The following is a 24760-nucleotide window of genomic DNA, read 5'->3' as shown; positions in this document are numbered from 1 at the left end:
GAGTTTCAGCTTTAGCATCATTCCTTCCAAAGAAATCCCAGGGCTAGGTTCAAGGGGTCTATTAATATTAGTAAGCAAAACAGACAGATAGCCTCACCTTTATTGAAATTATTGACCTATATATGTTAAGAAAAATATTTGAATAAAAAATAAAATCAAGAAAATAAGTGGAATAAACCTTTCAGTGTCTGATTCATCTTTTCCTGTCTGTGTACATAATCCAATATAGACATCACATGGATGAATACTATACATATAAAGGTCTACTTTAATTTAAGCACCAACAGGAAAACACATCTAGATCTTAAAGCTTATTGTATAGGTTTGCTGCTGTTGCTGCTAAGTCACTTCAGTCGTGTCCGACAGTGTGTGACCCCATAGACGGCAGCCCACCAGGCTCCTCCGTCCCTGGGATTCTCCAGGCAAGAACATTGGAGTGGGTTGCCATTTCCTTCTCCAATGCACGAAAGGGAAAAGTGAAAGGGAAGTCTCTCAGTCGTGTCTGACTCTTAGCGACCCCATGGACTGCAGCCTACCAGGCTCCTCCGTCCATGGGATTTGCCAGGCAAGAGTACTGGAGTGGGGTGCCGTCAACTTTCTGCCAAAACCTGTGCTGAGAGAAACGTTGATGAACATGACCACTTGTGCATGTATTTTACAGGCTGGAAAGGGTAAAACAGACATTCCTTTCACACACACACACACACACACACACACACACACACGTTAGTTCGATGGAGAAAAGATACGTGGTAACTGAAAGATATAAGGAGTTTGGGAACTCTGTGTGCCTGTGTGTGTGTGCGCCCGCGCTTAGTCACTCAGTTGTGTCCAACTTTCCGTGACCCTTTGGACTCTAGCCTGCCAAGTTCCTCTGTCCATGAAATTCTCCAGACAAGAACACTGGAGTGGGTTGCTATGCCCTCCTCCAGGGAACCTTCCTGACCCAGGGTTCCAACCTGCATCTCCTGTGTCTCCTGAATTGCAGGCAGATTCTTTACCTGCTGAGCCACAGGGGAAGCACTAATAACTTAAAAGTCTTGAGTACAACTCTTCCATGCGTCCCAACTTTACCTCCGTTCTGATTCAAATGTAAGCATTTTTGGACCCTCCTCTCCATATTCTGCTCTCTATATATTGCTTTGTGCTTTATTTTGTCTCAGGCAAGTTCCCATTGCTTTTATCCTTCTAAAAAAATCTCTATTGTTCCCTCTGGAACTGGGCTGAAGAGTGAAACAAAAACAGCTACATCCTTGACCCCTTCAAATATGTTTCCTCTGATTCCTAGCCTTCTTAAGGAAATATGCTTATTGTCCTAAACTTCACCAATATCAGGTATGGCAGATGGGATACCGAATCATGCTATTAGATCATTCAGAGTCTAAAACCTATTTATCCGGGTTGTCTGGCTATACTACCAGCTTCTCATTTCTTTCTCTAATTCACTGGAGACAAGAAGGCATTAGTTGCATTACTCTGTAGCTTTTGAAGTTTCTGAGACACGTCTATGACCCACCGAAAGTTTAAAAATCTTAATTCTTTGACTTATTCATTCTTAATAACCTTCAGCCATTTATAATGAATGGAAACTGTGGTCCTCAGTCTGTAGCTTCCACTTGCTTCTCTTTGTGAGTTTGCTATACCATCATTCACCCTGCTGTCTAAGCAGATACCTGGTACCTCTTTGATACTTCTCTTTCATCTTCTCACATTCAATAATCCATTTCCTAAAAATATTTTAAATCTAAGAATTTATTTCCATTTATTCACTGTTCCTACCCTAGACCATGCCATAATTGTCATCACTAGTTTTGGTAAGGCTACTATTAAAAATACTAAGGAAAGGAAATTGAGTAGTTAGTAATATTAGTTACCAATCCTTCTATTGTATTGAAAATATTGGGCTTTATGTGATTTTTTTTTCAAAAATTAGTCTTTGGGGGTATTATCATGGTTTCCTGTCTTCCAGAAAAGCACTATATATAACTTGATAGCAATTACTTTCACCTGCAGAGGTTACCAAAATATTTTCAAAGTGTTTTTCCATGTTGTTTAATCAGAGATTAGCAATTATGAAACCTTTAGCATTTGTATTTTCCAACATAATAAAATATAATTATAATTTTTTTTGCTCAAGAAGCATATTATTTACTGTCTTTCACCAAGCTATTCATATTTAACTGAACAATAACTTGAAGTATATGCCAGACAATCCCAAGATTCAATTTTATGCTATCATGAATGCAAAAATGTTGGTATCTGTATCAAATCACTCTAGATGTTCAGATCAAAGTCAACCTAAAAATTATGGGGTACAAATTACATTAAGGCTTTTACCTAGATAAGTCTGTGACTATATAGCATTCATGATTTTGGAATGTGTGGGTTACGATTGAGGAAGTGGCCACTCAAATTTTAAAATATGATGGAGATCTCAGCCTTAATTGCTCCACATTTGGCTGTTTTGCTGTTGGCACCGAGTACAATGCACCTTTTTGCAGGCTCTGTTGCTGCTTCAAGAAGAGTGATAGTAATTGCTTTTCTATCTCTGTTATATTACAAAGCACCAAAAATGTCATCATATATAGGTATTTTGCCAATAACTCATTCTTCTTTCTCTCCAAGCACAGAATTTGTCATTAAATTGCTATCGGTTTTGCAAACTTCTTGGCATAATAAGACCATTTTTTCCTAAGAGTAGTGATTTCTTGTGGTTTTGAGCTCTTCCTCTTTAAAAAAAAAACAACAAAAAAACCAAAATCCATCAATTTGTGTTGTTAAGCATCATTGTGTCCTTGTGCTTCTGGGAGAAAAAAGTGCAACTGATATATCAGAGATTACTGTATTTTATTAAAAATGATGAAAAACCTTTCCTTTGTTTGTTTCACATTACAGTTTGACTAAGTTTTATTTAAAAAAAAATTAACTCTATCCTGGAGCCAAACAGATAGTCCCAATTTTTTAAAAAGCCAATTTGCAAATATTTGTCATCATATGTAGTCAAACTTCATTTTTTACTGCATATGCAAAACCATTTACTTGACCTGGAATACTGTACTTTATTATTAACTCCAAAATATGTCTCAGGAGTCAAAATTATTGCCCAAGATCTCAGAGCCAGAATATGACAGAGGATGGAATGAAACCCAAGTCCCTGAACAGTGTCATTGTTTTTCCCTCAATTCTGCTGTCCAGCATCCTAAAGGATTAAAGAGTTTTCTTAAATCTCATCATAAATATTGCATGGATAATAAATGTAAAAACCTGACAGAAGATTTTAGATATAATCTATAGTATTTATACTCAATAGGATCAAAGCTATTGAAAATTTAGCTTGTTTGCAGTGATAGATATATTAAAATATCTTTTTTAGCACTAGGAAAATCTTTTAAGGAAATATATTAGAGAAAAACATGCTGCAATTTTAGATTTTTCGTTATTACTCAGGATATAATCTTGACTCTCAGCTATTATGTAACAGCCTCTATTCTTTTAAAATTTTAAAAGACAGTATTCTTTGACTCAAACAATATTATGAAATTATTGTTAACATGTTACCATTTAATAATTTTTTCTCTCCATATAAATATAAATTGTAAAATCTTTGATAGGAAAACTGGACTACTTTCACAAACTTTCATGTTATCTTCCTCTCCTGAGTGAGAAGTTTATTAAAGATACAATTCACTTTTCAACCTTTTAGGAAGTTGATGATCTCTTGAAAAAAGTAGTTCTTTAGAACAAACAAATCAGTGTTACTCTACTTTACAGTTTGAATAATATTTTGTATCATTTTTACTTTGATTATTCAATTATCTTTTCAATAAATAGTCAATAATATAAACATTAGTTTATCTTAGACAATACATATCAAAGAAATTAGGTTTCTGGAATACACTTAAATGTGGTAAAATATTTTAAGATTTATTTGAATATTCTTAGGTATTCCCCCTGTGAAATAAAGTTTTTGAAAAATACAGATAGATACAAACTCTCATATCACTCTCTACCTCTTTTGTGAAACAAGATTTTCAATAAATGTTCAATATATATGTTCTACAGAATGAATACATATACCACACCACATATATTTATGTATATCTCTTTTCCACCTGGCTAGTTAATTAAATCCTTAACTTTTCTCTAGCACCCAAATGATCATAGAGTTTTTCACACATATTAGACATCTGGAAACTTCAGTTTAGTTCAGTTCAGTCGCTCAGTTGTGTCCAATTCTTTGCGACCCCATGAATCACATCACACAAGGCCTCCCTGTCCATCACCAACTCCCAGAGTTTACCCAAACTCATGTCCATCGAGGTGGTGATGCCATCTAACCATCTCATCTTCTGTTGTCCCCTTCTCCTCCTGCCCCCAATCCCTCCCAGCACCAGGGTCTTTTCCAATGAGTCAACTCTTTGCATGAGGTGGCCAAAATACTGGAGTTTCAGCTTTAGCATCAGTCCTTCCAATGAACACCCAGGACTGACCTCCTTTAGGATGGACTGGCTGGACCTCATTGCAGTCCAAGGGATTCTCAAGAGTCTTCTCCAACACCACAGTTCAAAAGCATCAGTTCTTCGGTGCTCAGCTTTCTTCACAGTCCAACTCTCACATCCATACATAACCACTGGGAAAATCATAGCCTTGAGTAGACGGACCTTTGTTGGCAACTTAAGAATGAGTATATGTGAATAGAAATGTTGTAAGATATAAAATATTCTCATTACCCATCTCTTCCCATTTATATTTTATTATGTAATAGCCAATTTGATATTCAAGGATATTGAAGATATGTTTCATACTAGACTTCTTATTTAAATTAGATTGCAATTTAGACAATTTAAACACATTACAGCAAAAAAAGATATGTATACAGTCACATTAGTAAGAGAAAAATCATTCATTACTAGATGAATATGATTTTTCTTCCCTCACTTTTTTTTCTTCGTATGTACTAATTTGTCATCATTTCTAAAACTGGTACTGAATCAGCTGTAGAATGAGGCTAATAAAATTTGTTAACAAAAATATTCTCTAACCCAACTGTCAAGTTTAAAAGAGCAAATTAACCCAGTTTATGAATGTAGCATAAGAGTCATGGCACCAACCGCCTATTGTACACATTTCTGAGACATTGTTCTAGGATAGTATTGGCCTGACAAGTTTGTAACATTCCATTTTATCTATTGACTACAATTTTTCATGTAAAATTATATTTCTGGGTTACATTTTCTTTCATTTCTACATAAAATTCTACTTTTCTATTGCTTATTTAGCTTTTCTTTCATTCATATATAGTTTAACATATGTAAATTTTTTCTCTAGTAAGTTTTGCAATGCCTGTTTTATTTATATAACTTCGTATGATACTTTCAGACTAATAAAGACTTAATAGGAAAATAAACTTGAAATTTAAGAACAGATAACATTTTTAACACCTCTATTGAAATCTTTGACATATAAAAATAGTGCATATTTAAGGTGTACAACTTGATATCTTGATATAGGCATACATTGTGAAAAGATCACCATAATTGAGCTAAATAACTTATCCATTACCTCCACATAGTTATCATTGCATGTGCGTGTGTTAAGCAGATTTATTTTAAAATATATCCTTTTAGCAAATTTCATATATGTGATAATGGATTTAAATAACACATACAAAATGCCCAGTTTTTTATAACTACTTAGCATTATGTCTTACTTACTCGGTCTAAATTTTATACATTTTGTTTTTGTGTGTGATTTCTTGGATTTTTAATTTAGATTTTGCTGTATGAATTATGCTTCTGTAATTTAGACTTAGATATTTTGATCATTAGGTAAATTATTTTTAATTTTTAATTAAATAATTTTTAATTTAATTTTGCTTAAGGTTTACAAAATTCCTATAGCTATTGCTGTGAAATGACCTAAACCAGTTTGATCATGCACAATTCTTAGGTTCGTTTCAATAGATAAAATCACCTACCAAAAAGTTTGAGCATGGGTAATTTTACCAGCTTCCCTGGTGGCTCAGATGGTAAAGCATCTGCCTGCAATGCAGGAGTGGAGAAAGCGGTGGCACCCCACTCCAGTACTCTTGCCTGGAGAATCCCATGGATGGAGGAGCCTGGTGGGCTGCAGTCCATGAGGTCACGAAGAATCGGACACGACTGAGCGACTTCACTTTCACTTTTCACTTTCATGCATTGGAGAAGGAAATGGCAACCCACTCCAATGTTCTTGCCTGGAGAATCCCAGGGACGGGGGAGCCTGGTGGCTGCCGTCTATGGGGTCGCACAGAGTTAGACATGACTGAAGCGACTTGCAGCAGCAGCAGCAGCAATGCAGGAGACCCTGGGTTCGATCCCTGGGTTGGGAAGATCCCCTGGAGAAGGAAATGGCAACCCACTCCAGTACACTTGCCTGGGAAATCCCATGGACGAAGGAGCTTGGTAGGCTACAGTCCATGGGGTCACAAAGAGTGAGACATGACTGAGCAACTTCATTTTAATCTTACCAGGAGAAATTTTTCCTCACAGACAGGCATTTATTAGTTATTTGTTTGCCTGTGACAGAAAGTAAAGAAGAACTAAAGGGCCTCTTGATGTTGATGAAAGTGAAAGAGGAGAGTGAAAAAGTTGGCTTAAAGCTCAACATTCAGAAAACTAAGATCATGGCATCTGGTCCCCCATGGCAAATAGATGGGAAAACAGTGGAAACAGTGGCTGACTTTATTTTTCTGGGCTCCAAAATCACTGCAGATGGTGATTGCAGCCATGAAATTAAAAGACGCTTACTTCTTGGAAGGAAAGTTATGACCAATCTAGTTCAGTTCAGTTCAGTCGCTTAGCTGTGTCCGACTCTTTTTGACCCCATGAACCACAGCACACCAGGCCTCTCTGTCCATCACCAACTCCTGGAGTCCACCCAAACTCATGTCCATTGAGTCAGTGATGCCATCCAACCATCATTTTTGGGCTCCAAAATCACTGCAGATGGTGACTGCAGCCATGAAATTAAAAGACGCTTACTCCTTGGAAGGAAAGTTATGACCAACCTAGAAAGCATATTCAAAAGCAGAGACATTACTTTGCCAAGAAAGGTCCATCTAGTCAAGGCTGTGGTTTTCCTGTGGTCATGTATGGATGTGAGAGTTGGACTGTGAAGAAGGCTGAGCGCAGAAGAATTGATGCTTTTGAACTGTGGTGTTGGAGAAGACTCTTGAGAGTCCCTTGGACTGCAAGGACATTCTGCAGGAGATCAGCCCTGGGATTTCTTTGGAGGGAATGATGCTAAAGCTGAAACTCCAGTACTTTGGCCACCTCATGTGAAGGGTTGACTCATTGGAAAAGACTCTGATGCTGGGAGGGATTGGAGGCAGGAGGAGAAGGGGACGACAGAGGATGAGATGGCTGGATGAAATCACTGACTCGATGGACGTGGGTCTGGGTGAACTCCAGGAATTGGTGATGGACAGGGAGGCCTGGTGTGCTGAGATTCATGGTGTCGCGAAGAGTCAGACACGACTGAGCGACTGAACTGAACTGAACATCATATCATCTATGCTGAAATAGTTTAAATCAGCCAAATATAGCCTAACAGCTGTATTTGTCTTTTAAAAATTAGAAGTAAATTTGTAGAATAAATAATCAGAAAAGTAGGTCTTCTAAGCCTTCTTCTTTTGTGGATATCATACTTGTGCTTTTGTTTACGTCTGTTTTCTCAGCCTTTTATGGGAAGGAGTATATCTAGCCTCTGTATTTAGGCACCTTATCACTTATGTGCAGTGTTCCTAGCCCTCTTCATTGTCCACTCCTGTGATACCATCTTCCCACCTTAAGGTCACAGCTAGCAGTTTGATTGTGCAGAGTCCCTAGCTGAAGTTTTAGTGCCTAGCAAATATTTTCCTAGTGATATCTACAGAACTGAGGTAGATGTTTTTCATTAATTTTCTTTTATGATATTACTTTTCCTGCTTCCAGTGCCTGCCATGTTTATTTTTCTTATTCATGAAGTAAAATAGGGAAATGGTTAAATAATTAATCCGTAGATTTTTTTTCTCTTACTTTATCGATGCCATAACTTCTGTTACCTGTCTGATCATCATCATTACCTCTAATGTTTTCTTCTTTTTACATTTTTCCGTTGAATTCTTATTTTCTTTTAGCTTACTTTGTTCAGTTTCTTTTCATTGCTTTATTCAAATGTCTAATCCTTGTCTATTTGCTCATATTTAAGAAAGAGAACAAAAAGCCTGTTAGAAGTTCTGTTCGAAATCTTACCATCAAAAAAAAATAAATAAATAGAAATCTTACCATCTGCTGTCTCCACTTAACTAGTGTTTTTCATAGAATTGTTGATCTAAGTATGCTTGGGTATTTTCCATAGGAGTTACAATATTCCCCTGAAAATAATCTTGCAATTTTTCTCTAAATAGTATATAATTTGATTAACTGATTATTATTTGATCAATGGTAGAGGAGAAAGTCTGGTTGTCTCACCATGCTTTACTTGATAGTAAGCTTTGAAAAGCATTATAAATTATATTTGTTTAAATTTATAGTATCTCTCAGTGGAATAGTTCAAATTATCTACCTTACTATGTCAAAAGTATAGTATATTGTCTGATAAAATATTGAAAGTGATACAATTTGATTATTTAATAATATACCAATTTCAGCAAGATTTAATAAGTCAATATAAATCATTTATTATACAGTAATGAATGAGAATTTTGATGTCCAGATACCACAATTTGGGCACAAAGAATGTAGATGTATCTTCATATTAAACTGTTACTCTTAGTGAGGAGGTCCTTAAAAAATTCTGCATGTTGTAGGTCTTAAGAAAAAAGTCTGATTTTGAAATAATTCATGTTCATTATTCACAGCAATTTCTTTTTTCCAGTTTAAATAGAAAACCATTATTTTTTATATAATATTTCCAAGAATATTTAGTTATACCAATTATTTATCTAGAAAGGAATACAAATCCAAATGATGTAATTGATTTAATTCTTTCCATTTTATTTGTTAACTGAGTCCATAAGTATACATTAATTTTATGCCTAATATATGCAGGGCATTTTGCTTCTTGCTAGGCTTTCAGAAAATGCAATATGATCTAAATACTTGAGGTGCAGTAATTAAATACCAATTGCATAATCACAGATAAAAACCCTCATAGAAGAATATCTGTAGGAAAAAAACAGTTTTTTTTATTCTTTTCTATTCTTTAAAACTATTATACAGAGTGAAGTAAGCCAGAAGGAAAAACATAAATACAGTATACTAACGCATATATATGGAATTTAGAAAGATGGTAACAATAACCTGGTGTACGAGACAGCAAAAGAGACACTGATGTATAGAACAGTCTTATGGACTCTGTGGGAGAGGGAGAGGGTGGGAAGATTTGGGAGAGTGACATTGAAACATGTAGAATATCATGTAAGAAACAAGTTGCCAGTCCAGGTTCGATGCGCGATACTGGATGCTTGGGGCTGGTGCACTGGGATGACCCAGAGGGATGGTGTGGGGAGGGAGGAGGGAGGAGGGTTCAGGATGGGGAACACATGTATGCCTGTGGTGGATTCATTTTGATATTTGGCAAAACTAATACAATTATGTAAAGTTTAAAAATAAAATAAAATTAAAAAAAAAAGAAAAAAAAAAATAAATTACATTCAAAAAAAAAAAAAACTACAGTTGACATCTCAAAGCCCCACCCCCACTAAAGTATCATATCTTTCTCTATCATAAGTGTTTTTTTGATTAAGTACATAACACAGTAAGCTGAATTGAAATTTTAAAGCCACAATATTAACCTTCATCAAGGGAATAATTTATGATGAGATTGCTTGCTAAATTTTTCTGTATCTAAAATAGAAAATACCTGATAATTTCAGGAACAGAAGAACAAAAATCACAGAGGAGCTAAATCAACAAATAAGTTTGATCCACATTATTATGTTCAAATAGCTCATATTAGTGAGGTTTTCATGAGATAAAGTAAAGGTGACTGTATTTCCAGTTCATTTTTTCCATAAGATAAAAGTAAATGCTATGAAAGGAAAGATATTAATGAATTTAACAATTCAGTTAGAATTATTCACAAAGCACAAGGGGATTATGTAAACTTGAAGCTCCAGGAATTTGCCAAATATTGATGTAGATACTGAATTTCCCACCTAACACTTGCTGAAGGAGTCTATCCAATGATATATTAATGTCAACAAACTTTTAACATGACTCTAGTAGACAGCTGAATTATAGTGATCTGAGATATATAAGGGAAAACGTCAATTTTCTAGGAAATTTTGAGAAACATCTTAATTAATTGAAAACAGTATTCTTCTGTGGTCTTGAACTATCAATTGAAGCATGACAATCAGAAAAGTGAGAGTATTTATTAAAAGAACAAAGAAGAGTGTGTATAAGGACAATGATGTTTCAATGTTTCAAACGAGTGTTGAATATTCCCTTTGAGCAAATGCTCAAAGTTTTGTGGCTGAAACCTCAGGTCTGCAAGGAGGAGAAGTTGTAAGCACAGTTAGAGAGGTGGGTGTATTCTGAAGACTTTTAAATATAAAGCTAAATAGATCTGTATTCAATAGGCACTCTGCAGCTGTGTGGACTACAACATGATCCGTGTGTATTTTGCAGAAAATAACTCATTTTGCATAAAATTGTGTTAGAGATGATGAACTAGAATAGAGATATGAGCTGCAAGGAATCCAGGCTCTAAATTAGGATTAGGAAAAAGATAATGCAGCCCTGATAGAGGAAGTAACATTGGGAATTGAAAAGGAAATGGCAATTATGGAAGTATTTCCAAGGTATAAGGTAGTGATTGAATGCTAAGATGCCTTAGCTACCAATTAGGCATGAGTCTTACTTTATTTTTTCAAAATTTGCTGGCGCTATCTCCTGGGAAAGATAAGTAAAGAATGCAATACAATTGTTTCTTTATTCTCTTCTGATACTTGTTTATCATTGGCTCATTTTCTCTCTATTGCATTGATAGAGATCTGTTTCAGACTGCTTGGGTTACGGAAAGCCATTAGAAAGTCATTAAATTCTCTAGACTAGAGATGCTACTTTATAAAATATGAACATTCAGCAAACAGGGAAATTATTAAAAATATCTTTCCAAAGATTTTATTGAAGTAACTTCCATATTTTATCATCCTTCAGAATCAATTTCCTTCCAAAATGAAATTCTTATAAGGGAATTTAGAGGGTTACTTCTAAAGAGACCTTGGGGAAAATAGAAAGTGAAAAAGTATCAGAGTGATTATTTTTAGCAAAATAATAAAAAGGAATTACACTGAACATAATTTTGTAAAGAATGTATCAACTATCTCTGTAAATTGTGTTGATGCTTTGTAGCTGGTCTGTTTCTATTTGTCTCTTTTGTACCAGCAGAGGGCAAAAATAATGACTCATTCTATTGAAATCATATATGCAAGTGAAAAGTTTACAAGAATCTAAACTTTTGAGCTAAAGTCATGTTCTTCTGATATTTAAAGCTTGGTGGTTTGGTGGTTTAGTCACTAAGTCCTGCCCAACTCTTATGACCCCACGGACTGTAGCCTACCAGGCTCCTCTGTCCATGGGATTTTCCAGGCAAGAATACTGGAGTGGGTTGCCATTAAGCTAAATATAGAAATTAAAGGGCACTTTTATTACTTTAAAATTGAAATGAAAGTGAAAGTTACTCAGTAGCGTCCGACTCTTTGCGATCCCATGGACTATACAGTCCATGGAATTCTCAAGGGCAGGATACCAGAGTGGGTAGCCTTTCCCTTCTTCAGGGTAACTTCTTTCTAAAATTGAAAGAGAAAACCATTAATGACAGTCCATTTAACTTCTGGTTGATACTGTGATTGAAATATAATAAAATATATTTGTCTCAGTCTTGAATCTGTGCTGTAAAATACAGTAAATATTTTACATACTCAGTATTGTATTTTACTGTTTTTTTTTTAAATCAGCCTTTTTGAGACACTGTGTTTTAGAATTTAAGACATTTATCATAATGTCTTAATTGATAATGCATACAAAGTCCCAAATTACTCAACTTTTTTGGCTAACTACTTATAATATAACTGTTAGTTACTATGTAAATATTTCTTTATAAGATCTGGAGTTACCTTATAGGGTGATCTGTGATTGAAAGATTTATTTTAGTACATTTTGACTCTTGGAAAATGGATGTTATTAACAAGGTATTCTCATTCTACTTAATTCTTATAAGGATAACTATTGTCTTATCTAGAGGATGAAATGTATGGTTTCATCTGTCTGGGGAGAGAGTAGAAATGAAAATGGAGAGGGTGAAGCCTGCAAGCTATATAAGACTAACTCATTGTCTTTTTACCTAGATGGCATTAATGTATATACAGACTGAGGTTCTCAGTAGCTAGGAGAAGTTGATTCATAGCTTATGAAAGCAGTTCCACTAACAGGAACTAAAGAACCAAGATGTTTGCAGGTGAAAGCATTAGACTTTTGTAACAATATTGGAGACTTCTTTTTTTTTTTTGAATTAGTCTGAATAGGACAGTTTACATGGAGCCTAAGAGCAGAAATTTCAAGGTTACAAACAGGACAGATATTATTTATCACATTGATACTAACACTTCTACACTACTTTGATTTTAGTATTTTCTTTTTTTATATATTCAAGCCAGCTTAGCATTACATGTAAAATATACTAGTTAGGGTAATTTATGCTGTCTTCTGTAACAACTCTAAAATCTCATTATATTAATACAGTAAAAAGCTCATCTGCAACTTTCAATTTAATTATTCCTGATTAAGATGACCCTCTTCCAGGGAGTGATCATGTGATCTAAAATCTTGCCATTTGGGGATACTGTCCCTCAAAATGTGACCTTCAGGGTCCCCAGGAAAGGGAAGTGAAAGATCATGCTTAAGAGATTTCTTTTTTTTTTTTTAACACAGTATCAGATAAAGAGAAGGCATACATAATTATATGTTGTATTCCTCCTGTAATATACTAGTTGCAATTATTTTGTGCCCTATCTAAATGCAAGGAGGCAGGGTAATATTGTCTTCTATGTTTAGCAGGAAAATGAGATGGTCTTTTAAACAAATAATATTGTCCCACCGGCAACAAGGAACTTGTGTCCAGGTTGCAGATGGTAAGAGGCGAAACTAACACCTGAGAGTTAGCACACCAGTGGCAAATATGTAGTAAAGTGGACAAAGTCTAAAAAGAATGTAAAGAAACAAAACTAGAGATTTGTTTTAGTTTTTCTGCTCTAAACTTTAAGCATTCACTTAAAGACAGTTTTACATAAAAGTCTAGCCTTTTATTTGTTTATTTCTAGCTTTTTTCAGGAGGCTTTGTAGTTCTTGAATCACTTTATCCTCCAAAGAAATAAGAATTTCTTAATAAAATTAAAGGGCATACTTACAAAGTGAGTTTTTCCATGATGTGTTATTACACATGAAAATGTTTTACAATGTAAACATTTATATTTGACACACAATATTTGTATCAAATTTTGGAAGTTAGATTTATTTTTCAAATAATATTTTCAATGGCTCACATAATCTTTTTTATTTGTCAGCTGTGATATTCACTTTTTAAGATTAATGTATTAAAGATGTCCAAGTTACATCACTTAATATCCTTTGATTATCTTTTAGATTTAAAATATGACACTGTGTTAATTAAAGTACTGGAAAAGTTAAAGGAAATTTAATGATTCCATAGGGATGTATATGTTCAACAATTTTTAATAGAAGATCACATGTGTTCTCAGAGCAGACAACAGATAACTTATTTTTGAATTTAAACACAAAAGAATGTAATCAACATAATTGTGAACTTTTAAATTAGACTAATTTTTCATTTTAGAGATAGTTCATAATTTTTATCATGAAAAATTTCATTGCTTGTAGTCTGTAATACTAAGTAAATTTTAAGTGTTTATGAGTCATTGCTGATCTCTTTGGGATATTTGGTACAATGATTTGTGTAGATTTGGGTCATTTTTCTGATGACTTTTACTGCTCATAATGGTAATTATGATGGCAATTTTATGTGTTAACTAGACAGCCACAGGGTGTCCATCATTCTGGGTGTAACAACGAGTTTCTGGATGAACTCTGGATGAAAGTTATTAAAGTTTTAATAAGTATACTGAGTAAAGCAGATTGTTCTCCCTAAAATGGATCAGTTTCATCCACTCACTTGAAGATCTAAATGAAACAAAAGGGCTGTGAAAAAGGGTATTTCACATGGCTGACAGAGTGAGCTGGAACACTGGTCTTCTCTCCTTGTGTTTGAATTTATACCAGCAGTTCTCCGGAGTGACCGGTTTGCTGACTGTTGCTACTGAGACTTTTCAGCTTCCATGAGCAGGTTTCCAACCCATGGAAAACATATATATATTTACATCCGTGCTCAAACCACCACACAATTGCAGTCATCTCACACAGTAGTAAAATAATGCTCAAAATTCTCCAAGCAAGGCTTCAGCAAAATGTGAACCGCAAACTTCCAAATGTTCAAGCTGGTTTTAGGGAAGGCAGAGGAACCATAGATCAAGTTGCCAACATCCTCTGGATCATCAAAAAAGCAAGAGAGTTCCAGAAAAACATCTATTTCTGCTTTATTCACTATGCCAAAGCCTTTGACTGTGTGGATCACAATAAACTGTGGAAAATTCTGAAAAAGATGGGAATACCAGACCACCTGACCTGCCTCTTGAGAAACCTATATGCAAGTCAGGAAGCAACAGTTAGAACCTGACATGGAACAACAGATTGGTTACAAATAGGAAAAGGAGTATGTCAAGGCTGTATATTGTCATCTTGCTTATTTAACTTATATGCAGAGTACATCATGAGAAATGCTGGACTGGAAGAAGCACAAGCTGGAATCAAGATTGTCGAGAGAAATATCAATAACCTCAGATATGCAGATGACACCAGCCTTATGGCAGAAAGTGAAGAGGAACTAAAAAATCTCTCAATGAAAGTGAAAGAGGAGAGTGGAAAAAGTTGGCTTAAAGCTCAACATTCAGAAAACTAAGATCATGGCATCTGGTCCATCACTTCATGGGAAATAGATGGGGAAACAGTAGAAACAGTGGCAGACTTTATTTTGGGGGGCTCCAAAATCACTGCAGATGGTGATTGCAGCCATGAAATTGGAAGACACTTACTCCTTGGAAGGAAAGTTATGACCAACCTAGATAGCATATTAAAAAGCAGAGATATTACTTTGCCAACAAAGGTCTGTCTAGTCAAGGCTATGGTTTTTCCTTTGGTCATGTATGGATGTGAGAGTTGGACTGAAGAAAGCTGAGTGCCAAAGAATTGATGCTCTTGAACTGTGGTGTTGGAGAAGACTCTTGAGAGTCCCTTGGACTTATGGAGATCCAAGCAGTCCATCCTAAAGGAGACCAGTCCTGAGTGTTCATTGGAAGGACTGATGCTGAGGCTGAACTCCAATGCTTCAGCCGCCACACGCCAAGAGTTGACTCATTGGAAAAGACTCTGATGCTGGGAGGGATTGGGGGCAGGAGGAGAAGGGGATGACAGAGGATGAGATGGCTAGATGGCATCACCGATTCGATGGGCATGAGTTTGAGTGAACTCCGGGAGTTGGTGATGGACAGGGAGGCATGCTGCAATTCATGGTGTCGCAAAGAGTCGGACACGACTGAGAAACTGAACTGTGAGACAGTCATTTCCTAGGCAGGTTGATAAGCAGTCTAGGGGTCCCCAAGGAGAAAGGGGTCTGGAATTCTCAAGGAGGAAGAAAGGACAAACTTTTTTTTCCTTCTCTACATTCCTTAGGATTATAGAACAATAATGTATCCTGCCTGAGGACAGTCTCTGGATTAAACCTGGCTAATTCTGTAATCTTAAAATATAAATTATGGGAGTAGACCTGGTCTTTACAAGGATGTATCCTGCCTGAGGACAGTCACTGGATTAAACCTTCTGACTAATTCTGTAATCTTAAAATGTAAATTCTGGGAGTAGGTCTGGTGAGGTCTTTACAACCTCCAGACATTATTTGGATTCATTGGAGAGTATATAACTTCATTGCTAACACTAGCAAGTGGGTACTCTTTCTACCCCCTTCTGATGCCTATGTCAGAAGCTTTCTCTATCTCCTTTATATTTTAATAAAACTTTATTACACAAAAGCTCTGAGCAATCAAGCCTCGTCTCTGACCCCGGATTGAATTCTTCTCCTCTCGGGGCCAAGAATCCCGGTGTCTTTGTGTGATTCAACAACAACCTTTCAACTGAACTGAACAATAATTTATATTATAATAATATATCTATTATATTATTATTAATAAATAATATAAATAATGTTTAATCTATGTTATATATAATATATAAATTATATATTATATAATTTATTTAATATTTAAATATATAATTATAATCATATAATTATAACATTATTATATTAATATATATTTATATTATATATTATAGTATATATCATTTTAATATTATAATAAAATAATAACAATAATAATTATATTAATATAATTGATATAATTATATTAATAAATAATATAATCATATTGTAATATATAATTTATTTAATTCATATAATTTAGGTTATAAATATATAATTTATATTTAATTTATATTATAAATTATATTTATAATAATACAAATGATATTTATCATTATATATAATAATATATATTTACATCCGTGTCCTTTCATTCTTTTCTTCAAGAGAACCTATTGAACCTATTGAACTAATACATATTGATTCTAATACTGGTTCTAGATAATTAGAATTTTAAAAGGAATTTTCAGAATTGGTCCTGGGGTCTGTAATATAATTAGATTTAAAGACGTTTATGACTCTAATTTCAGTAGTAAAGAGAGCATTGATAACCCATGGTATTATCTGGTAATACAGAGTATCTTCAGTGCATACCCTAATCAAACCTTATAAGCAGTTAGGAGCCATACAATATTTTTTAACATTTTGGCAAACTAATGAATATAACAAAGTTTCTTCCTTTGAGAGTGCTTAGTCAGGTCAGACTCTTTGCAACCCTATGGACTATAGCCCACCAGACTCCTAGGAGTATTCCTAGTAGTATTGCCTAGGAAAATTCCCTAGAATTTTCCAGGCAAGAATACTAGGGTGGGTTTCCATTTCCTCCTTCAGGGAATCTTCCTGACCAAGGGACCAAACCCACATCTCTTGAATTTCTTGCATTGACAGATAAAATTCTTTACCTCTGAGCCCACCTTACTGGTTGCTTTCAAGGTACCTGGTGAAACAAAAGAATGAACTCAGGGTTGGAATTGCCAGCTCAGGTACCAATAAATGACCTGAAGACTCCTATATTGTCCTGAAGGAAACCCTTATCTCCTGTAACCACAGGGTGAGATGACTGAAAACCAAATGCAGAATCTCATCCTGTGACTAGGGTTAAACTTACAGCATAAATTGGACTCCTAGGCTTGCAGGATATTACTGTTAAAGTAAGTAACACCTCATTCCTGAAGGGATTGCAGACATTAGTGCTACCTTCAAGGATTCGGAGGTAGCAATTCCCATTATATCTACATTCTGCAAACTTATTTGACCTATGTAGAAGATAACTGGATATTGGAGAATGACACTGGATAACTGAAATTTAACCAGGTGGTGATTTCAATTGCAGATGTTATTTCATTGGTTTAGCAAATTTACACATTTCCTGGTACTTGGTATTCAATTCTTGATTTGACCAGTAACTTTTTATCCATCCCACTACATAAGACCAACCCAAAATCAGTTTGCTTTCGCCTGACAAGACCAACATTACACCTTCACTGACCTACCTCAGGAGTATATCAACTCTCCAGGTTGATGTTGTAATTTAGTTCGTAGGAACTTGATCTCCCTTCACTCCCATAGACTATCACACTGGTCCATTACACTGATGACATTATGCTGACTGGACCTAGTGAGTGAGAAAAGCAAGTGCTTTGATTTATTGTTCAGATATTTGCATGCCAGAAGATGGAAAATAAATCTGACAGATTCAGGAAATTTTTACCTTAGAGAAATTTATAAGGGCTCAGTGGATGAAGGGGGAGCATGTGGAGATAGCCCTTCTAAGGTAAAGGATGAGCTGTTGCATCTGGCCCCTTCTATAATCAAAAAAGAGGTACAATGCCTAGTGGGCATCTTCAGATTTGGGAGGCAATATATTCCTTACCTGGGTGTGTACTCCATTTCACTGCTGAGTAACCTCAGAAGCTGCTAGATTTGATTGGATCCCAGAAAAGAGAAGGCTCTACTATAGGTCCAGGCTGATGTACAAGCTGCTCTGCCCTTGGGTCACATGATGCTGCAGATCCAACATTATTCAAAGTGTCAGTGGCAGATGGAGATACTTCTTGAAGCCTTTGACAGGTTTTAGATGTGAACCACAGAGCAGGCATTTAGATTTTGGAGCAAAGCCCTGCCATCCTCTGTAGATAACTACTCTTACTTTTGAAAAACAGCTCTTGGCCTACTACTGGACCTTAGCTGAATTCTTGACCACTGATGATCAAATTATTATGTGAACTGAGCATCTCATCATGAATTGAGTATTAATTGACCCACCAAACCATAGAATTTGGCATGCATAGCAACATTCCATCATCAAATGTAAGCCGTTTATACTTGACCAGGCCTGAGCAGGCCCAGAAGGCACAAGTAAGTTACATGAAGAAGTGGCTCAAATGCCATGGCTCACATTTCTGATTCACTTCCTTCCCTCACCCAGCCTGCATCTATGGCCTCACCATGGAAATTCCCCACAATCAATTAATAAAGGAAGAGAGGACTCAGATCTGATTTCCAGATGGTTCTGCAGGATATATTGGCACTACAGGATAGTGGACAGTGATAGCTCCACAGCCCCTTTCTAGGACACTCCTGTAAAACCTCGTGAACAGAAATCCTTCAAGTAGGCAGGGTTATAAGCAGCACACCTTGATGTCCACTTTGCTTACAAGGAGAAATTGCCAGACATGTATTTATATGCCCATTTAGAGCTGGGGCAAATGGTTTGGTTGGATGGGTAATGATCTGAAAGGAACATAATTGAAAAATATGATGACAAGGTAATTTGGAGAAGAGATGTATGGATGGCCTAAATGGAGCAAAAAATACTGATAGTTCTGTTCTAGTCACCAAAGTGTCAACTTTAATGACCAAATGAATAGGGTGACATTTTCTGTAATTACCAGACACCCTCTTTCTCCAGTCACTCCTGTCATCAGCCAATGGGCCTATCAGCAAAGTGGCCCTGGTGGCATAAATGTTGCAAGAGGGCATAAGAGGGCAGACACACTGAAACCACACTCACAGAAAACTACTCAGTCTAATCACACTAGGACCACAGCCTTGTCTAAGTCAATGAAACTAAGCCATGCCCGTGGGGCAACCCAAGACGGGTGGGTCATGGTGGAGAGATCTGATAGAATGTGGTCCACTGGAGAAGGGAATGGCAAACCACTTCAGTATTCTTGCCTTGAGAACCCCATGAACAGTATGAAAAGGCAAAATGATAGGATCCTAAAAGAGGAACTCCCCAGGTCAGTAGGGGCCCAATATTGCTACTGGAGATCAGTGGAGAAATAACTCCAAAAAGAATGAGGGGATGGAGACAAAGTAAAAACAATACCCAGCTGTGGATATAACTGGTGGTAGAAGCAAGGTACGATGCTGTAAGAGCAATATTGCATAGGAACCTGGAATGTCAGGTCCATGAATCAAGGCAAATTGGAAGTGGTCAAAAAAGAGATGGCAAGAGTGACTGTAGACATTCTAGGAATCAGCTAAATAAAATGGACTGGAATGGGTGAATTTAACTCAGATGACCATTATATCTACTACTCTGGGCAGGAATCCCTCAGAAGAAATGGAGTAGCCATCATGGTCAACAAAAGAGTTCAAAATGCAGTACTTGGATGCAATCTCAAAAACGACAGAATAATCTCTGTTCGTTTCCAAGACAAACCATTCAATATCACAGTAATCCAAGTCTATGCCCCAACCAGTAACACTGAAGAAGCTGAAGTTGAAGGGTTCTATGAAGACCTACAAGACCTTTTAGAACTAACACCCAAAAAAGATGTCCTTTTCATTAAAGGGGACTGGAATGCAAAAATAGGAAGTCAAGAAACACCCAGAGTAACAGGAAAATTTGGCCTTGGAATATGGAATGAAGCAGGGCAAAGACTAATAGAGTTTTGCCAAGAAAATGCACTGGTCATAGCAAACACCCTCTTCCAATAACACAAGAGAAGACTCTACACATGGATATCACCAGATGGTCAACAGTGAAATCAGATTGATTCTATTCTTTGCAGCCAAAGATGGAGAAGCTCTATACAGTCAACGAAAACAAGACCAGGAGCTGACTGTGGCTCAGATCATAAACTCCTTATGGCCAAATTCAGACTTAAATTGAAGAAAGGAGGGAAAACCACTAGACCATTCAGGTATGACCTAAATCAAATCCTATATGATTATACAATGGAAGTGAGAAATAATTTTAAGGGCCTAGATCTGATAGAGTGCCTGATTAAACTATGGACTGAGGTTCGTGACATTGTACAGGAGACAGGGATGAAGACATCCCCATGGAAAAGAAATGCAAAAAAGGAAAATGGCTGTCTGAGAAGGCCTTACAAATAGCTGTGAAAAGAAGAGAAGCGAAAAGCAAAGGAGAAAATAAAAGATATAACATCTGAATGCAGAGTTCCAAAGAATAGCAAGAAAAGATAAGAAAGCCTTCCTCAGTGATCAATGCAAAGAAATAGAGGAAAACAACAGAATGGGAAAGACTAGAGATCTCTTCAAGAAAATTAGAGATTCTAAGGTGACATTTCATGCAAAGATGGGCTCGAAAAAGGACAGAAATGATATGGACCTAACAGAAGCAGAAGAAATTAAGAAGAGGTGGCAAGAATACACAGAAGAACTGTACAAAAAAGATCTTCACGACCCAGATAATCCCGATGGTGTGACCACTCACCTAGAGTCAGACATCCTGGAATGTGAAGTCAAGTGGGCCTTAGAAAGCTTCACTACGAACAAAGCTAGTGGAGGTGATGGAATTCCAGTTGAGCTATTTCAAATCCTGAAAGATGATGCTGTGAAAGTGCTGCACTCAATATGCCAGCAAATTTGGAAACTCAGCAGTGGCCACAGGACTGGAAAAGGTCAGTTTTCATTCCAATCCCAAAGAAAGGCATTGCCAAAGAATGCTCAAACTACTTCACAATTGCACTAATCTCACATGCTAGTAAAGTAATGCTCAAAATTCTCCAAGCCAGGCTTCGGCAATATGTGAACTGTGAACTTCCTGATGTTCAAGCTGGTTTTAGAAAAGGCAGAGGAACCAGAGATTAAATTGCCAACATCCACTGGATCATCACAAAAGCAAGAGGGTTCCAGAAAAACATCTATTTCTGCTTTATTGACTATGCCAAAGCCTTTGACTGTGTGGATCACAATAAACTGTGGAAAATTCTGAAAGAGATGGGAATACCAGACCACCTGACCTGCCTCTTGAGAAATCTGTATGCAGGTCAGGAAGCAACAGTTAGAACTGGACATGGAACAACAGACTGGTTCCAAATAGGAAAAGGCGTACGTCAAGGCTGTATATTGTCACCTTGCTTATTTAACTTATATGCAGAGTACATCATGAGAAACACTGGACTGGAAGAAACACAAGCTGGAATCAAGATTGCCGGGAGCAATATCAATAACCTCAGATATGCAGATAACACCACCCTTATGGCAGAAAGTGAAGAAGAACTAAAAAGCTTCTTGATGAAAGTGAAAGAGGAGAGTGAAAAAGTTGGCTTAAAGCTCAACATTCAGAAAACTAAGATCATGGCATCTGGTGCCATCACTTCATGGCAAATAGATGGGGAAACAGTGGAAATAGTGTCAGACTTTATTTTTTTGGGCTCCAAAATCACTGCAGGTGGTGACTGCAGCCATGAAATTAAAAGACGCTTACTCCTTGGAAGAAAACTTATGACCAACCTAGGTAGCATATTCAAAAGCAGAGATATTACTTTGCCAACAAAGGTCCGTCCAATCAAGGCTATGATTTTTCCTGTGGTCATGTATGGATGTGAGAGTTGGACTATGAAGAAGGCTAAGCACTGAAGAATTGATGCTTTTGAACTGTGGTGTTGGAGAAGATTGTTGAGAGTCCCTTGGACTGCAAGGAGATCCAACCAGTCCATTCTGAAGGAGATCAGCCCTGGGATTTCTTTGGAGGGAATGATGCTGAAGCTGAAACTCCAGTACTTTGGCCACCTCATGCGAAGATTTGACTCATTGGAAAAGACTCTGATGCTGGGAGGGATTGGGGGCAGGAGGAGAAGGGGACGATAGAGTATGAGATGGCTGGATGGCATCACCGACTCGATGGACGTGAGTCTGAGTGAACTCCGGGAGTTGGTGTGGACAGTGAGGCCTGGCATGCTGCGATTCATGGAGTCGCAAAGAGTCGGACACGACTGAGTGACTGAACTGAACTGATGCATGGTCTCAACAACATGGACTTCCATGCGTTACGACCTGGCTGTGGCTATTGCTCAGTGCCCAACCTACCAGCTGCAGATAGAAACACTGAGTTCCCAGTAGCATCTTTCACCAGGGTTATTAACTGACTGTTTATTAAAGATTAATTATTCTGGACCAAGTCCATCATGGAAAGAAAGAGTAGCAGTTTGTCTTTATAAGAATAGATGCTTATTCTGAATAAGAAGTTGTCCTGTATTGTGCTTCTGCCAAAACTACCATCCATTGATTAACTGAAAGCCATATCAACTTTTATGGATTTACACATAGCACTGCTTCTGATAAAAAAATTCATTTTGTAGCAAAAGAAGTTCAGCAAGAGGCTCATGTTCATGTAATTCACTTTCAATAACATTCTCTAGCAACTTGAAGCAACTGTTTGATAGAAGAGTGGACTGGCTTTTTGAATATTCAATTACATCGTGACTCAGTAGCAATACCTTATAGAGCTGGGACAGGGTTCTACAGAAATCCATGTATGGTATGAATAAGTGCCTTATAGATAGGATTCATGGATCCAGGAAGAAGGGATGGAAATGGAAGTGGCACCACTCACTATCACCCCTAATAATCTACTAGCAAAAAATTTGTTTCCTGTTCCCACAACCTCATGCTCTGCTAGCCTAGAGGTCTTAGTTCTAAATGCATAAGTGCTTCTAAAGGGAGACACAACAATGATCTCATTGAACCAAAAGCTAATGTTTCTGTCCAATCACTCTAACCTCCTTATGCCTCTGAATCAATAAGCGAAGAAGGTAGTTTCTGTACTGGCTGGGGTGCTTGATCCTTGTTGCAAAGGGGAAATCTCACTGCTACTCCACAATGAAGGTAATAAACAGTAAATCTGGAAAACAGATTTCTTACAGTGTCTCTTAGCATTGCCATGATTAAGGTCACTAGAAATTACAACCCCAAACAGGCAAGACTACAAATCATCTAAGCCCTTCAGCAATGAACATCTTGGTTTCTCAAGTAAAAGAACGATAACCAGATGAGGTACTTGATGGGCCAAAGGAATAAAGAATGGGTATAGAAGGCAGTTATAAATACAAATTGGGATCATGTGATCAGTTATAGTGGAGAATGAAATGGCAACCTACTCCAGTATTCTTGCCTAGAGAATCCTGTGGACAGAGGAGCCTGGGGGGCTGCTGTCCATGGGGTCGCACAGAGTCAGACACGACTGAAGCAACTTAGCAGCAGATCAGTTATAGAAACTTGGACTATAAATGTCACAAGTATTTTTTCTGTGTGGTTTTGTTTTAGTGAATATGTTAGTTCCTCTTGAAAACACAGACTAATATAGTAATTAAAATATAGTAACAATTTAGCCAAGTTCTCATTGGAAAAACATTGCACATTATATCCAGTTTTAACCACATATTTACAAAAAAGTTTAATTGCTAATATCAAGTTTTTTTGTGTGTTTTTTTCCTAACAAGCTTTGAGAAAAGCTGTACTCTGAGCCAGGTGACATTAGTAAATAATCTTAAATAATGTATTCTCCATGGTACTCTCTGCATTTGTATGAATTACTGTACATGATTACTTGTTTTATTTACTGTAAAATATATACTGAGCTGTCAGAGGATGCTCACATGAGCACCACAAAATAATTAAGATAGGTAAAACCATGTAGAAGAGTAAAAATCTCTACCAACCTAAGATGTTACCAATGCCAATCTACTTTTGGCACTTCATTATACATGTTCTTACAATTTTTGTGAACTAAGGCCAAGAGAATGTTATAATAATTAGACTCATGCCCAATGTAGTTGGATATGCATTTATTTTATACAAATCTCTTACAGCATAAGAATCTGTATGCAGTTCAGTTCAGTACAGTTGCTCATTTGTGTCCGACTCTTTGCGACCCCATGAATTGCAGCACACCAGGCCTCCCTGTCCATGACCAACTCCCGGAGTTCACTCAGACTCACGTCCATCGAGTCAGTGATGCCATCTAGCCATCTCATCCTCTGGCGTCCCCTTCTCCTCCTGCCCCTAATCCCTCCCAGCATCAGAGTCTTTTCCAATGAGTCAACTCTTCGCATGAGGTGGCCAAAGTACTGGAGTTTCAGCTTTAGCATCATTCCTTCCAAAGAACACCCAGGACTGTATTAGTTTCTTTTAAAAGAACTCAGCTACTTAG

The sequence above is a fragment of the Bos taurus genome, chromosome 1, assembly GCF_002263795.3.
Source record: "Bos taurus isolate L1 Dominette 01449 registration number 42190680 breed Hereford chromosome 1, ARS-UCD2.0, whole genome shotgun sequence".
NCBI lineage: Eukaryota > Metazoa > Chordata > Mammalia > Artiodactyla > Bovidae > Bos > Bos taurus.
The sequence above is the reverse complement of the archived record's forward strand: the minus strand, read 5'-3'. Positions refer to the sequence as shown.